Here is a 16,240-nt window from a genome sequence, read left to right as displayed (position 1 = left end):
AACCTCCCCACCGGGCTATGGTGGGGAGCCTGTCTGTCAGTAGCCATTCAAGCAAAAATCAGCTCTTGCTTTTTGCAAAAACTGTAACTTTAAAAATTTCACTCTGATTCCATTTACTCGGGCAAATAGCTATTTTCCCTTTTTTTTCTTATTTGTACCAATCTCACATCCCCATCTTCAGAGGCTTATAATATTCATTGCACCCCGGGTATGTTCGGTTATGACCATCGAGTTTTCAACGCACGCATCGAATTGCCATCGAACATGTTTTTTCATGCAGCTGAACAAGATAAAAAGCAAAACAATAATCTTTCTTTTTATAGGCCTATAGTTATTTGTTGTGCAGATGGAGTTACCCCACGCTAAAAGTTATTCAAAACAATGTCCCCGTCTAAATTACGGCTTGCGTCACTTCGGCTCACATGACCAGCACCCCAGAAAAATCTTTTTGTTCGGAAACCGCGTTGGAGCTCACATACTGAACTCGTGATAGCAGCCTGATCGTACGACCTCAGTTACCAAAATTGGATGCGATTAATATCTGTTTTTAAGAGAAAATTAAATAAATACGTGCATGCGTGCAAAAAAGGAATGAAACCTCGTTTTCTTTTCATAATGCAAGTGCAAGCCGAGGACATGTTCGCCTGCAAAAAAGGAGTGAAACTTTGTTTTCTTTTTATATTGCAAGAGAACGTGTTCACCTGCGAAAAAGGGATTTAACTTCCTTTGTATAATGAAAGAGAAACGTATGTAAAAAGTGAAAAAAAAAAAGATAAAAAAAGTAAATGAATCCAGTCAAGCCGAGTACGAAATTGAAGAGGTATAAAATGTCTAACCTTTGAGAAAAGGAGACAAGTGTGAACTATCGTAATTGCTGGAGAAAAGCGCCGTCCCCTGGAACATTTGGTTTGAATTTCATCTATCTGCGTATCCGGCCCTAGGCTTCCACGCTGGCGTTCTTGTGGCTCGTCACGTAATCCCCCTCATGGGGAAGGAACGCGTGACAAAGCCCTAAAAACGTCTGCGTTGGAGGCTAATCCGGAATGAATCAAAATCTGGTACCAGGAGCCGTATGGCGCGGCAGTTAATTAGGTAATATGTCACGTAACCATTTGTCTGAAAATCTAAAGCCCGTGCCATGCTCTCAGATATCAGGGAAGTCGCGAAAAGACAACACGAAAACAAGGTCACTGACGCTGGGTGGTGAAAGCCAGGGACGGGCGGCGACGCCTTCTCTCTCCCCAGACCCCCGCGTGCTTCTCGCACCAGTTTTAACAATCTCTTGGAGTCTGGAACAAGCTAGCAAATCTTAGCTAAAGGGAACCCATTTGCTGGACTCTGGGAACGAGAATGCTGTCCCTGATGCTAAAAGTTTTTGAAGTTTGGGTATTCAGAAAGCAAACATTCGACCAACAACCTCCCGAATTTCTTGCCACGTTCTCCGTTTTTTCGCCATTAGCTAGGCAATTATTAGGCTTCTTTTCGATGGGAAAATTTTGAGGGAAAACTTTAAGGAAGTGGCCGAGGTAGTGGAACAAGATTTTCATTGGAATCTTTTGGGTCAACTTTAAAGACTTTGAAATAATGATTCTATGCGTTCCATGCGTTCAGAATATGCAAAGAGAGCGAACTTGAGACAATGAAGGGTACTTCTTTCTTACTTCTATTTTTTCCTCTGCAGAGGATAGAGGAACTATCTTCTCAAAGGTGTGTTCTGAGCATAAGACTGATTGGCAATATCTGTCGCTATGAGACCTAGAATAAAATGAATGTTTCCCTAAAAGTATATCTTGAGGTTTTCTTAAATATGGTCACGTGACACCAAAAGTTGAAAATGAAGGAAATTGGCAAATTGGTCGCGAATTTACTTTGTAAGGATAAACGTCTGAAATTGACATTTCTAAAAGAGGATAGACTTACCTAGAGTTTTAAAGTTTTGAATAATTCAAGATTAAATTTAGACATTGAAAATGATGTTCTTTCTCATAGTTTTTTTTTATTGAAGTGCAATGGACGGTCATTCTAAGACTTTTCCAAACTTGAAGTCTTAAAATATTGATTTCAATATGAATTAGAAAAATGTTATTGCTGGATTTCTTTTCTTAAACCGGCCACTAATTGGTCAATAATCTACGATTTTTAGCTAAATGGTCACGTGACAAATCACGTGACTTGTTAACACACTATTTATACTTTAAAATATTAAGGACGATGAGTTCTTTATGTGTGCCAAATTTTGATTTATCGCCATCATCTATGCCAAAGTTATAGCCATTAATTCATTCTCCACCGGTAAATTCCTTAGTCCCAGGCATTAAACTACTTGAGTTAATAAAGAGATTGTCATTAGGACTAAGAAGTAGTTCGACTTCACTTTCTAGCTATCCTCTCTTTTTTATTCATTCTCTGTTGGGATTCTGTCACATTTATGGCCGAACTTTAGCTAGGCTAGTATACTTCCGACGACGACGTCATAGACTGCGAACAGTCTCTCCTCTTCTTCAGATTTAGTGATGGGAGTGCACACGCGCGCGAGCGTCGATGACGAGCGGCAAATTAAAAGCTCTCGCCTCTCCCACCTCGAACCCTCAGTCACGCGGCCGCGTGGTCATTTTCGTCTCTCGCGCGTTTCGCTCGACGTACTAAAAAAAAGAGAGACTGCCTCAGTCTAACGACGTCATATTCTCAGAAACTTCACTCATTGCGTTAAAAAAGCAAATTTAATCCTTTGAACCTCGTTGAGTCCACTGGTGTCCAGATAAAATATCCAATAGTAACGTCTTTTATATGTTAAAACATGTTTTTCTATCAGTCTTTTAATTTAATCTTGTGAACCTTATTTTGTCCACTGGTGCCCGCCACTGAGATAAACTGTCCTTTTAGAGACGTCTTAACATGTTGTTTCGTAAGCTTTTTAATTTAATTTTGTGAACCTAATAATTAAGTCTACTGGTACCCAGATGAACTATTCTGTTAACATTTTAATTCCTGAGAGTTGCTCATTCATGTAAATACTGTCCTTTTAACTGATCACAATCGTCTTCGATCCTAAAATCATGGACTAAAGTCCTTGGGACAGTAATACAGTACTCCTAACGGGTTTCTGGGTTCCCTCATAAAAAAGTGCATCCTTTTCGGAATTTTCTAGCAGTTCTTTCTTACTAAACAAAGTTGAAGCTTGGAAAAATTGTGGATACTCGCGTAAAACGTTGTTTGTGGGGTGAAGGGAGGGGTTGGGCATGTGTGAATTGGAAAACGCTCCAGAAATGCAAGTGTCCCAAGAATTTTGTCCATGATTGTAGCCTTAGAAAACATTCGACATTTCGCAACATCACCGGTGGTTTCCCCCTTGAAATGACTTCTTAAGAAAGACTGCAGAAATTCAATACTGATGACACGTCACTACCCAGATATGAGTAGTGCTTCTGATTGGTTGGAAATTTGCGTCATCCAATCAGAAGCACAAGCAGATCTGAGTAGTGATACGTTCTTAGTATTGAACCTCTGCGCTCGTTTCTCAGACGACATTTCGCGGGGAAATCACCGGTGGCGTCGCGAGATGTCGGTTGTTTTCTAAGGCTACTTGGATCCATATTCGTGCAAGATTAGTCAACGGCACACGTTTTTGCAAAGCACCGGGAGAAAATAACAGCCGATACCAAGAGAGTCACATCTTCCCTCGCCTAACCCATGCAACGAAGGCCTAATGTTCAAGTTCCTTATGGCCACCCTACGTGATGTGTCCCCTATAGTTCCAGAAAGACCTGGGCTATTTCTTGTTGACAAGGTAGTTTCTTTTTCTCTATTTACTTGAACAAGCTCTTCGTGTTTTCTTCCAGACAAGAAGAGCTTCAGTGGAATCTAATATATACTTTAAAATATTTACACCTGTGTTGCACCAAAGACTTGACATAATTACTTATAATTATATAAGTTAATAATATAATTTAACAAATTAAAACGATTTTTTTGTTTTTAAAATTTTCTCGCCGAACTGTTCCATAACTCTGCTCTAATGTATTTTACGTAGAAAGTGTTGGTCATTACAACTATGTCCTTTTTAAGGTGATCTTGTATTTAAGTTACGTGTATTTTCGTTGTTTTGAAACTAAATGGAATTATTAAAGGTAATCAGGTAATTAGTAATTCCAGTATGAACACAAAAAAAAACATTAAAAGGTATCCGTTGAGCGTTGATCGTGTTGCTGCTTAGTTGTTCTTTTAAATTCGGTTTGTCGCACCATACAAAGGTATTGATTCTGGAGTCATTGCCTCTCGCCCGGGGAAATGACCTGAGGACTCGCACGGAATACAGGGCCCTCTAGAGCAAACCAAGGACCATGAGCCAGATGTAAGTAATGGACTTTCTGTTTCTCCCTGTTTTTCTAAGGAAGAAAAGGGATAGAGATGAGCACCACCTATCGTAAGCGTACCCAGCAAAAACAGCCATTTTTCCTCGCTCCTCGCCGCTTAGGACGTTCCCCAGCGGCGATGACCGAGGAGAAACGTCCGTTTTCGCAGACTATCGCAAGCGATCCTCCATCCAAATATCAAGTCAAATTTTCCATTCAAAGCCTCATAATAAGCAGTTTGAATCTCTCGTAAGCGGCCATCTCCCGCTGATCAAGGGCGAATTTAGAGGGGAGCCGAAGGGTTTGAATTCTTTTAAATTCTGTCTGCCGGATCATTAATTTCTGGACATAAATGCTCTAAGATTTCTTCAACCAATGAATAGTATCTATAAAGTTGGCACACTTTAAGCCTCGGGTCCCTCTTTTTGAACTCTCTGGATCTGCCCAGCAAGCGATCACCAAGTTTGAGTGGCATTTTGGGTGTTTGCTTAAAGGAAGTTAACGTTGTAGCAAAAAATGATTTCTAAAACTAAAATATCGCAGAATTAAATCTCTGCCATTTTTTGACGCCACTGAGGGTAAAAACTGTTTTTATAGTTTAGTACTGATAACTATTATATGGTCTGGTTCTCAAGCTAAAACGCCAAACTTACATTTGGAAAGCATTAGGCTGCCTTCTCCTAACGGTAAAACAGCGGTAAAACTGAATGGCTATGTTGTGGTTCAATTTTATCCTTGGTTTAAATTTTATTTTCCTTTGTTTTGGGGTTGGTAATATATGATAATAAGTTTGAAACAAAGGAAAATAAAATTTAAACCAAGGATAAAATTGAACCACAACAGCTACGTTTTCAAAAGAGGCATCGCTAACAACCACCTTGTTAAACAAGATAACGTAACTTGTAACACACCTTCGCAATCCTCGCCTACGTCTCTCTTTATCAATGTGACCAAGGTTAAAAGAGCAAGAACTGCTGCGACTCCCGACGCGAAAACCATGACCTCCCTGTAATAAAGACCTCCAGCGTTGTCCCTATTAAATAAAAGAATACCTTTCAGTTCTTTCTAAAAGCCTATTTATCGTTTTTGAAACTTGGCGCGACCAGCTCGAGAAGTGCGCGCCAGGGCCCGGTTGCATAAAACCTGCACTTAAGTGCCCACTTAAGGTGACTCGACCCAGTTTTTTTTAGGGGGTACCATCCTACTTTGAAGCTCTCTGGTATCCCCACCTTTACTTTTATCGTAAGTCTAACACATAGAATGGATAACATATAGATCAATCTACAATATAACATAAAATTTTTGGCGATCGGAGTAAATGTCACGTGGTTATAATGCCACGCCCCTTTAAGGTCTGAGTCGAAAATCTGCTGTTGCCGGCATTTTTTCGTGAAAATCTCTCGGCTACACATAGTGCGCATTAGTGCCTTGCGCTGAACAGAGTTTCACCAAAATCGCAAAGACCCAATTCGAGAAATTCAGCGGTTTCCAAATTTAGGTCATAATTTATGCTAAAATGATAAACAAACTTTACACGGATTATATCTAATAAACTATGAGATTCATCTCTTTATTTTGGGCATCCTTATAACAGATGGGTCCTTGCAAGTCAGCAAAACGTTTTAGGGCCTTGTAAATGCGCGCGATTTCGAGCAAAGCAAACATATAGAAATTATAGTTTTCGCTATTTGTTGACGTTTGTCAGCGTTTAAGAGTCAATCTCACGAAAAAAGCATTTTCTTAAAAATTCGTAGTTTTTTTTCCTTCAAATTTTTTCAGGGCCACAATTGATTAACTAACTACCCGGACTCTGAATTTCATGGTCATTGAAAAACTGTGACATTACCTTCTATAAGCCCAAACTTGAGTAAACATTGAAGATTTTTAGCGTTTTGGCTGAGTTTGTGCTTTGGGAGTTGTCTATTGTTTCTAGTCTGTCATTATACAGCATTCTTGTCCAGCACGCGTGCAATGACCACGCTTGGCTGACTTCCGAATGCTCATCGAGATATGATAATTTAGTATAAGAAAATAGAAGGGATTCCCGTGGCTCACATTAAACCTATGAAAAAATGATATTTTTTTTAATAGTAAGTAGATTTAGTGTGTAGCACTTCTTGATTTTTTTTCAAAGGCACAAGAAGCACGAGAATTGATGAAAAATTGTGAGTTAAACCTCTATGTATCACGCGATGGCCTGTCTCACTGTACCAAAATTATCATATTCGGAAGTCAGCCAAGCGCGGTCATTGCACGCGTGCTGAACAAGAATGCTGTATAATGACAGACTAGAAACAATAGACAACTCCCAAAGCACAAACTCAGCCAAAACGCTAAAAATCTTCAATGTTTACTCAAGTTTGGGCTTATAGAAGGTAATGTCACAGTTTTTCAATGACCATGAAATTCAGAGTCCGGGTAGTTAGTTAATCAATTGTAGCCCTGAAAAAATTTGAAGGAAAAAAAACTACGAATTTTTAAGAAAATGCTTTTTTCGTGAGATTGACTCTTAAACGCTGACAAACGTCAACAAATAGCGAAAACTATAATTTCTATATGTTTGCTTTGCTCGAAATCGCGCGCATTTACAAGGCCCTAAAGCGTTTTGCTGACTTGCAAGGACCCATCTGTTATAAGGATGCCCAAAATAAAGAGATGAATCTCATAGTTTATTAGATATAATCCGTGTAAAGTTTGCTTATCATTTTAGCATAAATTATGACCTAAATTTGGAAACCGCTGAATTTCTCGAATTGGGTCTTTGCGATTTTGGTGAAACTCTGTTCAGCGCAAGGCACTAATGCGCACTATGTGTAGCCGAGAGATTTTCACGAAAAAATGCCGGCAACAGCAGATTTTCGACTCAGACCTTAAAGGGGCGTGGCATTATAACCACGTGACATTTACTCCGATCGCCAAAAATTTTATGTTATATTGTAGATTGATCTATATGTTATCCATTCTATGTGTTAGACTTACGATAAAAGTAAAGGTGGGGATACCAGAGAGCTTCAAAGTAGGATGGTACCCCCCCAAAAAAACTGGGTCGAGTCACCTTAAGTAGGTCACTTACGAATCCGTTATGGGTACACTTACGTGTGTTGCATGGAACGCACTTAGCACTCTCGTAAGTTTCTGTTTTACGTGGTAACTTACGAGCTCACTTAAAGGCACACGTAACTTTGATATAGTACTTCATTGATGACTCACTCTTTTTTTTAAGGTAACCATGGGTGAGTGTAAAGAAAGTTTTAAGTTGTTTCGAACACTTTTAAGCCTCTCAAAAAAAAAAGAAATTTGCATGCAGACGTTATTTTTCTTCTGAAATATCTACTGAAAACGATAGTTCTTCTTCTTTTTTCACCACGTCGGCTTTAAAGTGTACATCAGAGGTTAACAAAGCGCATTAGAACGAATAACGTGAAGAAAAGTACTTTTTTTCACTTCTCAGTAAAAGATCTCGTTAAGTTTAGTAAAAACAGTAACGATACGGGACCTACATAGGTCTCGTAAATTTACGTGCTATTTTTCCCGTAACAAAAGTTTTACGCAACACCCGCAATTTCTCAGTGTTGCATAAACGACACTTAAGTGAACACTTACGAAAATCGTAAGTGCAACCACTTAAGTGAATTCCCTAAGTGGACCACTTAAGTGATTTAATGCAACTCCCTTAAGTTACGAGTGCACGTACGTATACCCGTAGTTGTTACGGGCGTTTTATGCAACCGGACCCAGGAAAGGATGCGACAAAGCCTTTATTAGCATGGGTTCAACAGGTAGAGGTCAACAAAAATTGAAAAAGCCAGTAAGCGGATAACCTGCGTTCACTGTTATCTTTCATCACAGTCCGTGATCTATAACTGAACAAAAACAAGGGAAAGTGGAATTTGTTCCTTTTGAAGACGATTGCAAGTAAGCGCGAGGAAGGCGAGGGAACGTACTAAAGAGGTCATACCTAAACCAAATGGAAGTTCAGTGAAAGATGCTCTGAGCCCTATATCATTTATGTGCGAATAGAAGGCATTTTAAAAGTTTGTTTGTCTTACTTTGGGTGGCTGTTCTTTGGACAAAACACTTGAATCACTTGTATAACGATTCCGTTGGACATCTTGTCCATAAAACTCATCGCTCCATAGACAAAGGCCCCGGTTTCCTAAAATGAGAGCAGTACATTTGATCGGTTCATTAGATGATCAGCAGGATCCTATATTTGGTTCTCTTATACACAATACACCTATACAGTGGTGGGGGCATTCCGTAGCCTGCGTAGCAAGCGTTTTCGTGTGGTTTCGGAGCGAAGAAAGTCCGAAGAACGACGAGGAATGGGATTTTCGGGTTTGGCCGCGCCAAAAATGGGCTTTGACAAACGTTCCTCATTCTTTGCTCAGAAACCGCACGGAAACGGAAGCGGAAACGCTTACTAAGCAGGCTACAATTGTAGGCGTTCCCAGGAGTGTTTATGACGTTTTTTTTTAACGGAGGGGAGTTAAATAGAGCAGTAGAGCTGTTAACTCCCGGTCACCGGAACGATTCCAGAATTCATTTAACCAACGTTGCAGCTGGCCCACGCATCACTAAAACCTATATTCTGGCCGGTGTAGAGTGTCTACGAACCTACTGCGAATTCTCTAAGCTAAATTGTTACTGTTGCTGTTTTGGTTTTATATAGTTCATAAATCATCTGTATCAAATCCCTTAAGTAGAAAACGCGAAGGACGCAAAGTCCACGCCCTCCAAGTTCCTGGGCACGCGCTATGCGAAGGCCTATCACGCGGGCTATAGCCTGCGAGCTGGTTCACTTGTGCGTTTTGGGGTAAATGCCCCGAAACTCGCACGTGCAATTAAGCCTGCTCATAGGCTACACAGGTTAGATTAAAATCAGAATCAGGTTCGCAATTGCACGTTTGATTTGAATATCTCGTTTCACGTGATCCCTTCAAGACAGCATACAAACACACAAAAGTCGCTCATAGAGGAATCTGTGGTCCCTCTTAGTTCTCGATTGATGTTCTGGTATTTATCTGGGAGGAAAGCTGTTTTATGTTTCACGTACTTGCATTCAAGATGGAGGTATTAATTTAAGTTAAGGATTTAAATGTATAAATGCGATAAAGCTCTAAGCCATCGAGACAAAGTGAGTGAAGGGGAACTAGTCTCCTTTGCAGCAGCCGTTCTTTGTGTCGTCACGCAACGTTACAGAAGAGGGAACTAAAATCACTAGAAACTCCGGTGCTGTACCGGCTAGGAAGGAAAAAAAATTGATGTTTTCAACTTAGTTGACAAAGTCAATTTAATTATCACCGTTAAAGGACTGAAAAGCTGACGCCATGTTCGAGCACTCAGTGTATCCTCCGCAGGAACTTTGCAGAACTGCTGGCAATCGAAACGTCAGCTTTCAATCCTTTCAAGGTGGAAAATTAACTTTATTAACTCAGCTGAAAAAAAAATAAAGGAAGCAAAGTGAACTTGTTTGTCAGCTAAGACACGCGCTACCGTTCTATAGATTTAAATTCAAAATACAGCACGCAGGGGCGCGAAACTTATCGTTACATTCGGCATGAGACAGGCTTCTATAGGTGGGACTTGTAACGAAAACGATTTATCTCTTTTCGTATCCTCACACGTGCTAGCACAACTTTCTTTGCAGTGTTTGATACTAAGACTTTCTCTATCCCAAAAGCTCTTTAACTTTTATACCACAATGATATCATTTCGAAATGATATTCTTCGCAGCGAAACAGCGCCCCCCCACCCCCCCCCCCCCCCCCCAGAGCCCACCCCGAGTTCTAAGTGAAAGCTTTCTTACCACGTTCTGTCCAATAAGATCAGCTAGCATTGTCAACACAGTAACCAATAGCATTGATCCGCCGAATCCCAGGGCGGCACTGGCGCCATACATCTGTGAGTTATGTGGGGGTATCAGCCACAGCCAAACACTGGATAAACAGATAACACGGAAATAAATTCCGTATCACCCCCAGAATCAATTGGGATCATCAATCGCTAATAGGGAGCTTAAGCAACTACAACGACGACAACGACGACAACTTCAAGAAACAATTGATTTAATGATCAAAACAACAGCTCTGCACGTGCATCACCGTGCTTTTAGCACATTTCTTTGACGTCCACCGCACGACTACGACGTGAAACCTCCTAATTTGACGTTTTATGGTGGTCGTGGACATACCACCACGAATTTTCTTTCCTCTTTTTGAACTTGAATAAAATCCTTATGAATTCAACTCCAGGAAAAGTCGCCTACATTTGAAATATTGAGTGGTTCCAAAAAGACGCGATTAAGTTTGAAAGAACGCAAATTCATTTTCTAGCGACGTTTTTCACTGCCGTCGTCCTCGTCGTTGCTTAAGGTCCCTACACAGTGAAAAAGTACAAGCAAGCCACAAAAATCTTCCTCTCTGAGTAAAAATTTCGCCAATGTCTGTCAAGGAAATTTGTAACTTTGACGATGGTGTCACAATAACACCATTTACTGAAAATCCTCAGTTAAGCCCCGCCCCTCTCAATTAAGCCCCCTTTTCTATGGAAAGACAGTTGTTCAAAACATCCCCTAAATTTCCTTCCCCGACATCCACTTTAGTCTAATTTACTTAAAAAATACTTTTCATCACAAATGAATGATCGAAGATTAAGACTTTGACTGACCACAGCACGGTACGTTCCTACAACCACTGCCCCCCCTCCCCCCCATCTTAAACTTGCTTGTCAAAACCAGTCTCTCAGTTACAAAGGGATGAAAACATAGTTCTAACTCTTGCCATAACTGAGAGAACCACTTTTAAAAAAACGAAAAGAAAAATCCCTTATCAAAGAATTAGCGAAAATCCACTGCATACATACTGATTACCCTGCGATCAGGTTCCCCTTGGTTATAGGGCGATCGGAGAAAAAGCGCCCATGATCGCAGACTGCGAAATGAACCGAGGCTATACCTATGGTACATATCGTCCGGCTTACCTGGTTCCCATTATGATCAACAGGCCTATAAGAAAAACAACCTGCAAAGTGACAAAATAGAGGGATTATCCAGTTGTTATGTAGAGCCACGGTCTTCCGCCCACAACAGGTGGCTCTGTAAATAATTTGTTTCGGTTGCATTACTACGGTTGAATTCGCGGGGTTCAGGTGCGTTTAAAGTAATTCCCTTGAAAATGATGTACCATACAGATTTTTTTCAAACTTGGCACAAAAGTCAGCCATGTATAGGACATTCAAAAACTGCAATAAAAAGATGGGGTCATCGACTTGTTTTCGCCCTGTGTGCCTGTAATTCTGAGTGTTTTTTCCTAGTTGCGCGCGAAGTGTTCGAAACTTAAACAACCGTCAAAAATTCTTATTTTAAAGCAAACACTATAAAACCTTACTAAAACCTTAAGAACATTTGGGGTATATGTTTTTGCAGTTGAGAGACCTCAAATTACCAGATCTTGAAAAAAACCTGTAGAGAAATGGACAGTTTAATCATTATCTCGTAATTCTCTGTGGCTCTGAATGCGGAAATTCGCGTCATTCATAACTAAAAAAAAAACTGTTTCTTTCCAGATTTTTTCTCCCTAATATATATTTTGTGTGGCCATAACGAGTAAAAAATACAATTAAAAAAGGGAAGCCACCGTTCTCGTTTCACAGCAAACCGACAACGACGTTATAATTTCGGCTTCAAATTATCATTTTGCGCGAGAGGAATAGGGCGAGTTTCAAGACAGACACCTTTTTAGCCAGGTAGAATTATCAAAATCGCTATTAAAAGAATTTGGACTACAAATGGGGCCATAATTACATCTTTTTAGGCGACCGGTGAAAATCAACACCACCTCAGTCTCGACACCAGAGCTCTGAGTGAGAAGCGGAAGTACTAGGGTCGAGAATGAACGCCACCTATGAAGTCGCAATGATTTGCGCACTAGGTGATGCGCAGTAGAAAACAAGGAATTAACCTTAAAGACGGGGTTTTTGTGCAATTAGTCACGCGAAAAGAGTTGCAACTTGCTTGCAAATTTCCCAACCCTTTCACGAACTTTCACTAGTGAAATTCCTACCCTTCGATACACTGACTTTAAGCCTGGAAAAGGTACCCTTTACAGACGGAGCCTTCCCGTTTAGGCTATTAAGGGTAGTACGCCCTCGGGATCCGAGGACACCGAAAGGGAAGGCTTTTAAAGCAACTAACCTTTCTGCCCAGATACAAGTTTAGTGGCTTTGTGAAAAACGTAGACAACAGTCCACTTATGTAGACCACAAGAGGCATTATGGCGATAGTTTGCTAAGAAAAACAAACAAACAAAATAGGTTCATGAAGCTACATTGATCTAAAACAAAACATAAAAGGACACACCTGCATTAAATTCTTCCCAGATTTGTGTTTGTGTTTTAGTCATACTCGTAACGTTTATTTGGGAACTTTTACTTATGCTATGTATTTGTAATTTAAGCGCGGAAATTCAGTAAAGTGCAGAAAAATCAAACAGCAACAACAACAAATAAAGGCAAACTGCAACATACGAGGAAAAGACGCTAAACAATTCATGATAGGCAGAGCCAAATTTGCGCGATTTTTCGGCCACCACAAAACCGTAGCTATACAAAACTTTACCCACAGGAATCAAGAAGTTACCTTCGACAATCAAGAGCACAATATTCCAACAGTACATTATACAATCATAACAAACCTTCAAGTCTCCACCCTGTTCAAGTCAGGTTTCCTTCCTCTTATATGGAAGACTAGACTACGAGTAGTCCCTATTTTTCCTCAGGGACAGTATAGCGAGCGAAACGCGAGCGCGCGTGAAAATCACCCCACGCGAGAAAGGCGAGACGCCGCGTCCCGCCGTACTCGAGTGGGGTGATTTTCACGCGTGCTCGCGCTTCGCTCGCTCTACTATCCCTGAGGAAAAATGGGGACTACTCGTAGTCTAATGGATGACGTCTTCCTCATTTCCCCCTGAGAATACCCTGTTTTCTGTCTTAGAAGGTGACGATTTCTTCTTTCAAGATCACTTCTAAACACATATAAAACGGAAACCTTAGCGTCTAGCAGCATATTTAGATGCACATACCTTGGAGAGGGTTTAGTGTCTCTAGAGTGTACATCGGAATGTAAACCTGTGTGACATTGATGATCAAACGGACACTCATGTACAGCATTCCTATCTATAAACAAAGAACAGTATTAAGTGCACTCAATAACTGTACATGTATTACTCAGTCAAAATATAACTCTTTTCGGAATGGCTTCAATCCCCCGATTAATTCTTCAAAACCAGATAGCGTTCACCAAATTTGGAAGATGACGTCAAAAGTAATGGTTATCAACCGAAAAGGGACACGCCAGCACCTCAAGCAAAGAGGCAGCTCGCTGGCTCTGCTGTTTAGGAACAGCAGAGCTGAAGAAAAGGCGGAAGATTTCCACGTTATATGCAAGATGAAATAGCCGAACTACTGACTAAAAAGATGGCGAAAAAAAAACCTTCGACAGACGAAAACTGCTAAATGAAGAATATCAGCTATAATCAGCATCCCTTCCTTGACGGCCGGGGGTGGGCAAATGTTTTAATGTTTTAAGGGAAGTATGTCTTTCGTTCTGAGCTTGGAAATATTTTGAATAAATAATGAGACGATAATCGGGTTTGGCTGTCGTATGATAAGAAGAATTATGTAGACTTCCGGGTTTACACCGAATGAACTTGCGACCGGTTGAACATTTCGTAGGTTCAGGTGCTCGGTCTACACGCAACCACGATAACTATAGAGAAATTCAGACGACTATAAACCGTTCAAACATTTGACCGCCAAACTCGGGGTCAAATTTTCAGCCGAAACGGCTGAAAATCCACCAACCCATGTCCACGAGGAGTACCAGCAAACTATTGCGACAAACGTAGAGCAACACTCTCACTTCTTTGCCCCAATCTACCTGAAACATCGCATCGAGGGATGTTACTAAGATGGGGATTGGGGAACGGGGGATTGGGGAAGGGGAAGGGGAACAGGGAACGGGGAACGGGGAACGGGAAAATGAAAAATGGGAACAAAACCTAACTTGAACCCTCGCCCTATCAGTTATTTCATTTTCAATTCTCTCCTTTGTTCGCACTTTTCAATTCCCGCCTCCCTCTCCCCGTTGCCCATTTTAGTAACATCAGCACCGAGTAGTCTCCCTCGCAGCCGCGTTTGTCTCATCAAGCTACGCTCCTCTCCGTGACCAGACAAAAACGGCTGTTTGGGAGACTAGGCACCGAGCTGAGTACATAAATAAAAAATAACTAAGTAAATCAGCACCTGATAAAACCGCGGCTCTCGGAACCAGGCTTTCCAATTAGCAGCTGATCTCTTGCAGGAACTGGTGACAAATTCAACGCTACAGTCACGTGGGTGTTCTTTTACTCCCACGTGGAAAATAATCGAAAGAGAATGCCAGTGCCAATTACAATGAATACCACATACTGAAAATAAGGAATAAAAAATTCAGGGGTGAGCAACTGAAGTCTTTTAGATGACAAGGGCACCCACTCAAGGGTAAGAGATTATTAAGTAATTATTTTGCCTCACAAGGCTGTGAGACAAAACCCTTAGGAAAAATTATCCACAGACAAGAGGCTTTAGCTGAGCTGTCCACCCCTTAGCGCTCCCAACGAAACGCCGGGGGGGAGAGGGTGTGCTCTCCTATAAAAAGGCGAGGCTACATGCTGGTTGGAAAATTCCCAAAAAAAAACACTCAAGTGTACCAGAAACTAGTTATATTACGTGTGTGGCTCAAAGTCATTTTAACCTGAGTCTATAAAATTAGGGGAGCAAAAAATCAACTAGTTTTCATCAAATTTTGTCTCGACAGATTGAAGAAACCACCATGGTGGGCAACCTAAGCAATAGCATTCCACAGTAGTTTAAATCCCTTAAAGGCATGATTCGCAGCAGTACCATTTTTCATAGTTAAGTAACCTGCCCCCAGCTCTACTGCCAATTTTGCATTCTGTTTGATTTCATATGGGGTTCAAGGGAAGTTGTCCAGGTCACCACAAAGAGCTCAGAATGAGTTGTTTAATCAGCTACTGAAATCATAGAAGAATGACCCAAATAATGTCTCTAGCTCTAAAATCAACAATGGGTGTGTTTTCAAAGGCCAGTGAGGTTTCTGACAGCTTCATGGCTCCAGGTTAATTCATCACAAAGTTGAGGCAAAGAACTATGAGTTTGATACTCTAAAATCACAAAAAAGAGGCAGTCAGATTACAAAAAAATATTTAAAATAGTTGCGATTAAGCATGGTGCATTGGGGTTGGGGGGGGGGGGGGGGGGGGGGCAAAAAATGGAATTGTTCATGAACAAAAGGTGAAATGATATTAACTTGTGCCTGCCTTGTTCAGCAGCTGTTACTTACAAAAAAGAGATACTACTTGTAGCCCACATGTAAACATTTACATTCCATTCAAGTATTAATCATTTATCTTTACCATAAATGAGGAAGCATCAGAAGAACCTAGCTGGTTTGAGCTGGTACTGGCTTCACTTGTCCCCAGAAAAACCCACGTGATAACAAATACAAAGATGTTACAAGCTCCAGTAGCTGCATACCTGCAAAAAAGTGACTTGAAGTTTATATGGGATTCTGCTAAAGAGTTTGGCATGGGAGCAGCTAGTCTAAAATACTATAAAGGAATCAGAGAAGTTTGTCTTAAAAGTAGTCAGTGTGGAATTTAGGGGCTGCTTATATATGAGCGAGATTGGCTTGATTTGCTGCGATCTCAGCAAGTTAATTAAAAGAAATGAAAATGAACTTCATCATAGCCTGCATTATAGCTAGCCTGAGAACCAGCTCTCCAATATTTTTGTGGAGAGCGAGTGGTGAGGCCACAAGGACTCATGTC

General features: G+C 40.8%; 1 pseudogene; it reads right to left on the bottom strand.

The window, feature by feature from the left end:
• Positions 1-2,706: 2,706 nt before the first annotated feature.
• Positions 2,707-16,240, bottom strand: part of LOC140937097 (major facilitator superfamily domain-containing protein 12-like) — a 16,386-nt pseudogene continuing 2,852 nt past the window's right edge.

Source organism: Porites lutea, chromosome 5 (genome assembly GCF_958299795.1).
Source record: "Porites lutea chromosome 5, jaPorLute2.1, whole genome shotgun sequence".
Classification (NCBI taxonomy): domain Eukaryota; kingdom Metazoa; phylum Cnidaria; class Anthozoa; order Scleractinia; family Poritidae; genus Porites; species Porites lutea.
The sequence above is the reverse complement of the archived record's forward strand: the minus strand, read 5'-3'. Positions and strand labels throughout refer to the sequence as shown.